The sequence below is a fragment of the Carettochelys insculpta genome, chromosome 26, assembly GCF_033958435.1.
Source record: "Carettochelys insculpta isolate YL-2023 chromosome 26, ASM3395843v1, whole genome shotgun sequence".
Classification (NCBI taxonomy): Eukaryota; Metazoa; Chordata; order Testudines; family Carettochelyidae; genus Carettochelys; species Carettochelys insculpta.
In genome coordinates, this window is record NC_134162.1 from 8996644 (window position 1) to 9007801 (window position 11158).

General features: G+C 51.5%; 1 protein-coding gene across 2 annotated transcripts in view; it reads left to right on the forward strand.

Annotated features, from left to right (window-relative positions):
• The window catches only part of OPTC (opticin), a 32419-nt gene extending 22012 nt beyond the window's left edge, over positions 1-10407 (forward strand). For both annotated transcript variants that reach the window (XM_074977372.1, XM_074977373.1), the window contains one exon: positions 9250-10407. The gene's annotated coding sequence lies outside the window, so the exon portion shown is untranslated. The remainder of the gene's footprint in view (positions 1-9249) is intronic.
• The last annotated feature ends 751 nt before the right edge of the window (positions 10408-11158 follow it).

An 11158-nucleotide genomic window follows, 5' to 3' on the forward strand; every position in this document is an offset into this window, starting at 1 on the left:
GTATGGTTCTGATAAAAGCTGGGCCATTTTAATTAGCTGTTGAGTTAGCAAAAGGCAGGATGACTTCTTAGAAAGTTTCTGTGGGTGTGTGGTTAGCAGTATCCCCTTAAACTAGATCTTGATAGATGTGGGTTCAAGGCTTCTCACTACCTGCCTCAAGCCAGCATTAGCCATCAGGAGCTGCCTGAATGCTTTCATGTTGAAGAAGTGTCACTTTAATTAAACAGTAATTGGGCCAAGCAACATGCTTGCAATAGGCAGCCTTCAGTAGCATAATGGTGTGGTTGTTAGTGTACTTGTGTTGAGGCCTCTATGTGGGTGCTGAGAAAAGGTGCACAGTGGGAATGTTACTCAGTTTTCCTGTTGAAATGAGTCCACTTTAATTAAATAGCCATTGGGCCAAATGAAAAGGTTAATAAAAGAAGTCCTCTATAGGCTAGTGGTGAAGGCTGGGATGTTAATGTTCTTGGCTCAAGGTGTGAGGAAAGAAATGTTTGAAGCAGGTTCTAGTGTTCCAGCAGTGACTTTTATTTAAATCTTTAGCAGCAAAAACTGACTCACTCTCCCCCACACTGAGGATGTAGGAGATCCTGGTTCCAGCCCCAGACCTCCTACATCACAGGGACCACCCCACCTTTCTGCCCCTCCCGCCACTAACAGGATGAGGGATTCCTGCCCAAGTCCCCTCCTTTTCCCTGAAAGACAAGGACATCCTGAGAAGGAGAGGGGTTGCAAACAGGAATGTCCCATCCCACTGGTCACCTGGGAGATAAGAAGTCCTCATCTGAGTCCTTCTTAAAGGTCAGAGGCAAGATTTGAATCAGGAAATGCAAGGATCTCCCACTTCCTCCGTAACCATACAAACCACTGGACTACAGAGTGATACTAACCTTTAACTGTCCCAATTCATATGTCAGTAGAATGGTTTCAAGAGGGATGCTTAAAAGGTCTCTGTTCAGTGGGCATAATCACAGCTAGTAGATAAAGGACATTTGGTTTGCTCATCACCCACTTTTGAGAGGTCCCTTTGTAAAACTTCTCAGTCAGCTTTGAACTTAACTATCCTGAATAATTTTGTAACATCTTCAAACTTTACCACCTCACTGTTTACCCATGGGGTGATCTGTACCCTGTCAGTATGGGGATCATTGAAATCCCCTATTATTATTGAGTTTGATTGTTGATACCTCTTACCTCCCTTACCATTTCACAGTCACCATGACTATCATGGACAGAGCGATATTCCTACCTGTAACAATGAAGCACTGAAATTTCTATCCAGGGAGATTCTGCAGTGCCGTTAGTTCATTTACAATTTTTACTCCATTTTACTCTGCTTGTTTTCACATACTTCATTTTCATATTTCACTTGAGCAAAGCTTCTGATACCCTCTCATGTGACCATCTCATAAGCAAACTAGAACAAAGTAACCTGCACAAACCTACATGCACAACTGATTGGACAACTGCACTTATAGCGTCCTTTCCAGTGCTTCACAGTCAAGCTGGAAAAGCATATCAAGCGGAGTCCCACAGGGATCTGTCCTGGGTCCAGATATATTCAATATCTTCACAAATGATTTAGATAAAGGCCCAGAGGGTACACATATAACATTTGCAAAAGACACCAAGCTGGGAGAGGTCACAAGCTCTTTGGAGGACAAGATTTGAATTCAAAATGAGTTGACAAGCTGGAGAAATGGTCTGGAATACATAGAATGAAATTCATTAAGGCCAAATGTAAAGCACTGCACTTAGGAGTAAGCAAACACAAACACAAAACAGGGAATGTCTGCTTAGAAAAGACAGCTACAGGAGACGATCTGGAGGTTACTGTGGATCAAAAACTAAATATCAGTCATCAGTTTGCTGCCTTGTATTTTTCTTGTGTGCGCGCATGCGCGCGCGCACACACGCACAGACAGACAGAGAGAGGCAAACATGGTTCTGTAGTGCATTGGCAGGAATGTAGGGTGGCAGAGAGGTCTGGCAGAGCAGGACACTGGCACCCCAAAAGAGAAAAGGAGCTAATAAATGCAGGGCAATTACAAGCAGCTGGGAGGGAGCTGGCTCAGGCTGACTGGGGCCAGCTGACTCCACTGCTGGCTTGATGAAGGCCTTTAAAAACCCTCCACAGTTGGCAGGTGGGAGAGAGAGTGGGTAGACAGGAGGAGAGGTAGAGAGCAAGTAGAGAAGGTGCCTGAGGGGGAGTTAGCTCAGAAACAGCAAGCAAGGGGATCCTAGGAGGAGTGACTGGGTTCCCTACCCCAGGGACAATCTGCAAAGCCCAAGCTCCTGGGGGAAGGGGGTGAGAGACTGACTGACCAGTGGCTGGGCTAAGAGAGGCCCTTGCCACAGTAGTAAGCAAGACCTGAGAAATAATCCAGAACTCAACTGAGCAGGGCCTTAAGTGGAATGCTGAGCTCAGCTCTGGGCACTGCACTTTGGGAAAGTTATGAGCAAATTAGTGACAGCCAAGGAGAGACCCTGGCAAGAAGAGCTTTTAAAATGGGAGTTGATTAGTCTAGGGAAAAATGACAGGGAAGAAGGGTAGGCCTGTTTGTAGGCTTCAAGTGCATTGCTATAGAAAGGAGCAGGAGCTGTCTTTTGCTGTAATCACTGAGGAAAAGACAAGAAGCAATGGGCTTAAATTGCAGTCAGGGAGGTCTCAGTTGGATATTAGAAAAAAACTTCTCAATTCTCAGGGTGGTGAAGCACTAGAATCAATGGGCTAGGGAGGCTCTGGGATCTCCATCCCTGGAGGCTTTTAAGAGGTGGTTGGACAAACCCCTGTCAAGGCTGAACTAGATAATTCTTAGTTCTGGACTCAATGTCCTACCAAGGACCTTTCCAGTCCCATCTATCACTACACAGTGTGTCTCCTCCACCCATGCAACCTACATCCTGTCATTCCTATATATATTGTACCCCAGCATTACTATAGCCATTGATTATCCTTGTTCCACAAAGCTCTTCCAATGCCTGTTCTAATCAGGATCCTCATTTAATACCAAGCATTCAAGTTCACCCATCTACTTAGTATTACTGTGCTGATGGATGTCAGCCTGTATTATAGTAACAGAGAGGTAGCAAAGCAGCAGAAATGTGGCACTTTAAAGACTAACAAAATGATTTATTTGGTGATGAGCTTTTGCGGGGCAGACCCACTTCTTCAGCTCCTGTATTGTTTACTCCCTTTAGGGAATGGTGGGGGAGACATTATTTGCAAAGGATAAGCAGGTGCTTGAGGTGAATGGACTCTGAGCCTGCAGATGCTGTCTGGGAACTGGGGGAGAGGGACAGCTCTCTGTTTGTGCTGGCTGTTCCTTTGTATGCCATTGGGGAGCCATTCCTGCTGCCTGAGATAGAGAGCACTCCTTAACCCAGCCTAGGAGCTTGATCCAGGTGTGGTGCCCAGCATCTGATCTGTGGGGATGCAATCAAAGGGGATGAAACCCAGGGTGCAGACTCGTGCTCCCTGTAAGCTGAGCTGTTGGACTCAGGAGAGATTCTGGTGCTACACAGCTGATTAGCAGAGCACCCACAGCCGGCAGCCTGTGTTTCTAGTGGTGGTAGCGCATCTGCACAGGCCTTGGTGCACATAACATTTATTCTGCCCGTGGAAGGAAAAGAATAGAGGGAACCTTGCTCTCCCGAGGAATTTTTAATGGCAGCTTTGGGGGACAAAGTGCAGCCTCTATGAGGGAGACTCCTTAGGGGAGAGCGCGGACTCGGCATATGAATCCTCACCCCGCTGTCAGGCTGCTTGAGGCCAGGACAATGTACGCTGGGATCTGGCAGGGGGATAGTTACAGTGAGTCACCCATCCCGCTGCCTCCACCTACAAGGGAGAAAACTCTGGCTCCTCCCCAGCACTGAGGTGCTTTCTCCTTCTCCACTGCTAGGCTGGATCTGTGCTCCTTCCCCAGCAGAGCTGCTCGCAGCCTGGGCCAGTTCAGCCCCTGGAATCAGACACACTCTGAAGAACAGCTTCCTGCTGACTGCTCCCATTCACCCCCCGCATCTCTAGCCCTGGGCTGGGCAGCACTAGAATATCAGCTCATCAACTTCCCATTCAATACATGGCTTAAAGGGACCCACCCCTAACACTAGACCCCGGGCTCATGCTGCCCTAGAAGTGACCTCATACCTTGGGCCTCAGTGCGGGCTTGGGTGTGAGTCACCCTGCTGGCACAGCCTGTATGAGGACACAGACACACACCACACAAGAACACAAGTACATACAAGCTAAGCACCTTCAGACTTGCCCTCTAGCCAGAGGTGGATGCTAACACTCAGACACAGGTGTCAAAGTCAGGAATTCAGTCATAGGGGTGAGAAACAGGGGTGCAGAAGGTGATGCAGCACCCAGGTTTTGCATCCAGCTTCCCAGCACCCAGGGGCTGGTGTTCCACTGCCAACCCACCGTTGGCTCTGCCATCCCAGCCCTGGGCAGCGACCCCCTCCATCCTCATGGCCTTTGCAGCCCATCATCCCCAGGTTCCAGGCCACCAGCGCTGGGAGCTTCACTGCTGGTGGGAGTCCTGCCACCAGCCCAGGGCTCCCCAGCCACCTCCAGCTGTAGCTAAGTTGCCAACCCTCCTCGACCAAATGCCACTTGCAGCAATTAATTTGCATCCAGGAGAGCTGGCAGTCCTAAGTATGACCCCAGTGGTGAGGGGCACAGCTCAGCATCCACCCCCTAAAATAGTTCTGGCACCACTGCACACAACAGGCAGCCCAAGTGGCCAGCAGCAAACAGTGTCGTATCCAGAGAGCTTGGCAGGCGGTGGATGGTTGAAAGAACTGGAGGTGTCCAGCTAAACCAAACCGCAGCTCAGGGTGGGATGTTACCAGCCCTGGAGGTACACCATCAGGGAGGGAGAAGGCTTCCTTCCTTAGAAGGAACAGGGAGGCTGATGCTTAGCAGGGGAAGGGTCGGTAGTCTGGCTCCCAGGGATGTTTGCTCACTAACAGCCAGGGCTACGAGGGAGCAGAAGATTCTCTCTTGAGGGCACCAGGCCCCACCGCTACAGACATTTGAAGGACCTGCAGTCCAGCCATCACCTAGTGATGCAGAGAGGGACATGCAAGCCTGCAGGGGTGTGCGTATGGCGCAGGGGGTACGCACTGGCACAGGGAAACAAACATGCATGGGCTATGCACAGCTGCACCTGTGTACACAGGCAGAGACATAAAGGGCCAAATTTACTGCATATGTACCATCCTACGCATCCCCTTATCCCCCTAGCCCTGTTCTCTCTTCCCCCCGCCCCCTTGCACTCAGCTGTATGCAACAAGGAGGGGCAGAGAACAGGACCTCTGTTTGTCCCTCTCCCCTTCCCCACCTCCTCCATAAGCCATCTTTTGCATTTCACACAATCCTCCTCTCACTGGCCGGCTGCCTCTCAAGGTCACCTTCCTCGCCTGGGCTGCAGTTTCACATAGATTGCTTGGCTCTAGCAGCCGACAGCTCAGGGAGCCAGCAGCCTCGTGCCAGCTCTGCATCCTGCCGCTCGCTGGGCGAAGGGGTTCCATATGGGCCCCTCAGCATCCATCCCACCTTTCCCTCTCCCCCTTGCTGCCACCCTCCCTACCATGCATCATTGAACTCCAAAGCAGCCGGGGGAACAGGGAGTTTGTCCTTGGCTTGTGACGCCTTCCAGCCAGGGAATTTGCAAAGGTGTATGTAGCAGAGGAAAACGGGGTGACAGGAGCTGAGGCACAGAGGGGCAAAGTGACTTACCCAAGGTCACACAGGGAGTCAATGGCAGCATCAGGAGTCCCTGCCCCAGGCACCAATCCCTACAGAGCATGACTCCACTCCCAGGCACAAATGACTTCCTCCTCTTGGAGCTGCTGCTGGGGAAAGGACATATTAGGGCTGGTCCCAGTGCACTGGTTCCCCACCAGTTCCACACCAAGCCTCTCTCTCCTTCCCCGTCGAGACCAGCTCCCTGCAGCAGCTCCCAGCCCCCTTTCACCAGGCCAGGTTTCTCCCCAGCTCCAAAGCTGGCACAGCAACACCCAGGCAAACTCAAGCAGGTTTATTTATTTAAGAGATGTTATCCAACAGGCAGAAACCAGCCTTAACTCCAGGCTTGGCTTGAGGACCACCCTTGCCAGGGGGCTTTGCTCTTTACTCTCTCTCCAGGGACTGGCTACCCTGTGACACTCTGCACCCTGCCTCGCCCCTCCCCGGCTGAGAGCTGGCTGCTGCGATGGGGCAGGCCCCTGAGCCGATTACTGCCCTAAGGAGAGGCAGGTGGATGCAGTGCTCCCCACCAGACCAAGCAGCCTGCTTTGAGTCCGCCAGGGGCAAGAAAGCAGCAGCAGCCTTCCCAGAGCTGGGGGAGCTCCGTTTGTGAGCGCTCTGGTCCCTGCTCCTCAGCCCCGCCCCTGATGCTTTGCTCCCTCCCCTCATGGCTCTGCATGGCCCTGTGTGATTCAGCCATGGTGTGGAGACCCCAGCCTGCGCTCTGGCTGGTGAAGGTCTGGACTAATTCCCTCGAGATCGATGGGGTTAGTTCTGTAGTGGGGGTGGGCTCAGAATCAGGCCCACTTCTCTCTCTGGAGCCACGCAGGGGATTCACCATCCAGGCTTGTGCAGACCGCTGGCCTGGTTCTGCCTTTCCAGGCCAAGAGCTGCTCCCAGCGTTCAATGTCCCGGATGGGAGGCCTGGCTATTTCGGATTCCACAGACATGCAAACCGAGGGCCTGGTTCTGCTCTGAGCCATACAGATGGAAATCTGGTGTGATGTCAGCCTTCACCCCAGAGTAAATCAGATCCCAATCTGCCTTTTCTTCTCTAATCACCTCAGGCTAGTGTATCTCCCAGGCAGGGTTCCCTCAAAATTTATTCCACCCATGGAAGGAAAAAATTAATGTGCACCGAGGCATGTGCAAATGTGCACCACCGATAGAAACACCCACTGCCAGCTGTGGGCGCTCTGCTAATCAGCCAGGTGGCAATTGAATCTGTCCTGGGTGGCCGCCCAAGTGCTCGGCCCAGGAACCAGGGTTCCCCGTTGGCAACTTTCCCTGCTGTCACTCATGTCACTCCATTGAAGTTAGCGAAGCTGTACCCATTTATGACACCTTCTCTCTTGAACACACACACTGCCAGCAAGAGGGAAGCTGTGAGCATCCTCCTCCGTCTCTGCTCTACCCCAGCTTCCCCTGCCCTGCTCTGCCTCAGTGTCCCCCTCTGTTCCCTAGGGCATAGAAACACTGCTCGATCCTTGCTCCTGCTACCTGAACCCCATCCCTTGAGACCTAGTGATGGGCTACAGACACACACATCCCTGCCTCCGAGCACAGAGGTAATCAGCTGGAACTATCGGCCAAATGAAAATCAATGGCTGGCTGGAAAAATCAGGGCCGAGTTACGGTGGCTGATGGGCTGGCCAGCATCTTAGTCAAAGCTTTCTAGCTTAGCAATTGCTTCTAAATGCCGCTACAGAGGATGGGGCCACAGCCTTGCCTGGGTGCTGAGCAGGCCGCTGATGATAACTGGTTCCTGGCTCACGGCACCTGGCTGTGTTCAGTCTGGGATTGTCTGTCTGTAGAGGCTGCTAGTGTTGCCAACAGCTGGAATACGCTCCCTGTGCACAGTCAAATCCCATCCCCCGTGAAGCCACTGCTTAACTTCCATTGGTTTCTGCCAGAGAGAAGCCACCAGTGCTGGGACTCTAGTAAGGGTGCCCCACCCCTGCTCTGCCCAGGTCCCACCCCCGTCTCTTTCTCAGGCTGAGCTACTGCAGGGCAGGGGCAGGACTGGGGGGAGCATGTGGCCCCTTGTGCGCTCCCCCCAACACACACCATGCATCTCCCGTACTGCCAGGGCACCGTTTTGCCCACTCACAAAGTTTGTAGCTCTTTCTGGGGTCCCTGAGGAGTGAGACAGGAAGTCCTACTAGGATCCAGGCCCCTAGCCCTGGCTAAAGGATCCCCCTGCAGCCTATGGGGAAGATCCACTGAGACTGGGAAACCAAATGTTTATGGGAGACAGAAAAAAAAAAAAGGAAAACAGGGGCAGGTGTGAAGGTCAATGGGTCAAAGCCTGGGAACCAGACGGGGACCCTGAGCAGCGAGCCCTGGACAGTGCCTGCCGCTCCTTGAAAGTAGCAGGGGAGCCAGTGGATGCTGCTCCAAGGAACTCTGCTGGCTGTGGCAACAGGTGCAGGAACAGTCGCAGGCCTCTCTCTTGGCCACCTTCTGCTCCCTGGTATTATAAATGGCCACCTTGGCCACAACCAGGAGGAGGTTGATGAGGAGGTCCGGCGGCTTTGGGCCACGGACGAGATGTGCAAAAATCAATAGAGGAGGGGGAAAGTGCATCCAAACCTCACTAAGAGGTTCTGAAGGAGCTAAAGGAAGGGCCGTAACCTGGCCCACTCAAGGGAGATGTGAGCCAAGGTCTCCAAAGGGGCAAGTGTCAGGGACAGGGCAAAGCATTTCAACTACACGCCTGTTCTCACAGTGCCATGTAGGATGCTCCAGCTGCCATCTCTGGTGGGCTGTGGGGCTAAGGTGGAATACAAACTGTCTCACCAGGGCTCCCCTCCCAGAAGTGGCAGGGAGTGGAATAGACTGGGAGCCTGGACTTGTGGGTTCTAATCCTGACTCTGACCCTGTCTGAGGGACTGAAAACTTGATAAAGGGCTTTGTGGTGAAGTGATCAAATGTCTAACAGGATCCAGTTGCAGGATTTGGAGCTAGGTGACTTCAGATGGGAAAGAAGGTGCAAATTTGGAACGCTGAGGGTGGTAATTCATCATAGGTACAATTTTCAGATGAAGATGGGAAGATCTGCTCTATCTCACACAACAATTATTGTGGGGCAGTTTGTGTCACACAAGCAATCAGAGCAGATGCTTACCCTGGTCCTTTCTGGCTTTGAAATCCACACCTGTGTGGGCATGGAGAGGCTGTTTGTATCATTGGGAAATCCTGCTCCCTTATTGGGGCTTCTGGGAAATGTAAATAGTTAATAACAACAACGACGACAACTCTGAGCAAGTCTCTACGTGTCTTGGTGCCTGGCTGCCTGATGGGTAAAAGAGTGACCAAAAATACCGAGCTGCAGGCTGGGATCCATAACATAATCTTATCAAGGACATGGAAGAAGGAAAAATGCTTATAACTTATTATGCGTCACATAGTCTGCCAACGTATTTCATTTGAAAATGGTTTTATTATATATAGAAACAAATGGGCTTTTCATGGAACGCTTTTGTTTTGTTAAGATTTTCCAGGTTTTCAACTTGAAAGGTCCAAAGTTTTTGGTCTTCCCCCCCCCACTTTCTCTGCCCAGGGAGCCAAAAAGAAAAGGGGAGAAGAGGAAAACCGGAAGAATTTCATTTCTGACCAAAGAAAATTGTGTAACTTTATTTTTTCTTTTTGTGAAGAACACTTACAATTTTTTGACCAGCGCCCCACCGGCCTCCTGGCCGAACGCCACGCTAGATAATTACGTGCTGCCTACCAAAAATGTGCCTGGTACATTCTGCTGGACGCTAATCTCCTTCGCTTCATAAATGGTGGCATAGCATACTGTGTGCTGCTGGACAGGGCTACCTTTTGATCCTGGAAGTGAAATGTCTCTTTGATTCAATACAATAAATAACTTCAGGTATAGAAAGGTCTGTCAGAAGCCTAATGCACAACACTTCTGGTGTAGAAAATGTCACGTGGCATTGAGTGGGCATGGATTCTTCCCAGATGTTAGCAGGGAAGGCTCTGGCATTTTTCCTTAGGGCAGTGGAAGATCCCCAGGGGTTTATGCTGAGGATGAGATTTATAGGGATCAGTTTATTCCTGCTCCATCTAGAAGGCTGTGAAAAGGATGTGCTGCATGCAGGGAGGCTGTCAGTGAGAGTTGGGGGCGCCCAGGCTTCCTCTCGGTGAACTGTCTGAGTGAGCCATGCAGGACCCTGTGGTGCATAAATGAAAGATGTGCCAGAGCCAAGCTGGATTCGTTGACCTTGCTGGGCCCACTACAAAACAAAACAGGGCAGGAAGGTTCTAAGATGCACGTGTCTGTATGCTACTGCTCTCAGCGGCGCGGAATCAGAACTGCTCAGCTGTGGGTCCTAGGCCCTGCATGGCAAAAAGTCTCTCTTCGCTCAGTGGGCAGCGACCTCTGGTTTGTGGCACAAGAGGGTCCAAATTCTGCTGCCACCATTGCCGCGGTGTTCTGAGCAGCCAGCGTGCTGACAAGCAAGGGGAGGTAGGACAAGGTAATTATGGCGGAAGCTGGCTTGGTGTTCATGGTGCTGCATCCCGGCCTTTGGCACTCCTTTATGGTGCATTGTAGGCTGCCTCTTCCCAGCCTCTCCTCCAAGGACTAATGGATTGTGTGCATTCGACCTGCTCAGCACTTTGAGCAAGCCCGCTGCGGTGCAGGGTGGAAAACCCTCCTCAGAGCTGCACTGTGTCCTGGGCTCGCTGGGATTCTTATGGGTGGTGTCTTGCACTGTAGTGCAGAACCACAGAGCATGGCACAGTCAGGGTGAGCCACAGGTTGGCATTTCCTCTCTCCAGCTCCTAGCTGTCCTCCCCATCCCATCGGGCCTTCCCTGCCTTTCATCTGAAGGCCTGCAGGGACTTCTCATAGCACTGCCTCCCATGGTGCAGATGGGGAAACTGAGGCAGGGAGCGAGGCAGTGGCTTGCCCGAGCCATTCTCCTAATCAGAGCTGAGCCAGCAATGTACACCCGCTTGTCGCAAGATGGTAAGCAGCCAGACTGGGGACTATCTGTTTATTCTCCGTTTGTGTAGCACCTAGCACAACAGGGGCCTAGTCCAGAACTGGGGCTTCATAGCTCCACTGCAGTATAAATTATACATAATCCTCAGCAACTCCTACCCTCCATGTTCCAACCACTAGACCACTCTGCCTCCCCCAGGCAAGGATGCTGACTTGCCAGCTTGGACTTTCTAAACATGCTTTTTTAAAATCCTAACTCATTAAAAGGTGGATTAATTCTAAAAAGAAGCTGCCATCCATTGACTTTGGAATCAGGATCCCTAGGAGTAGCTTGTGGCAGAACAGCTGGTGAGTCTATGTGGGACTATATTAACCAGGGGCAGGAGGGATAGTATCTCGTACCATCTACTACTCAAGCCATTTGACTGTCCTGATTGATTTTATTA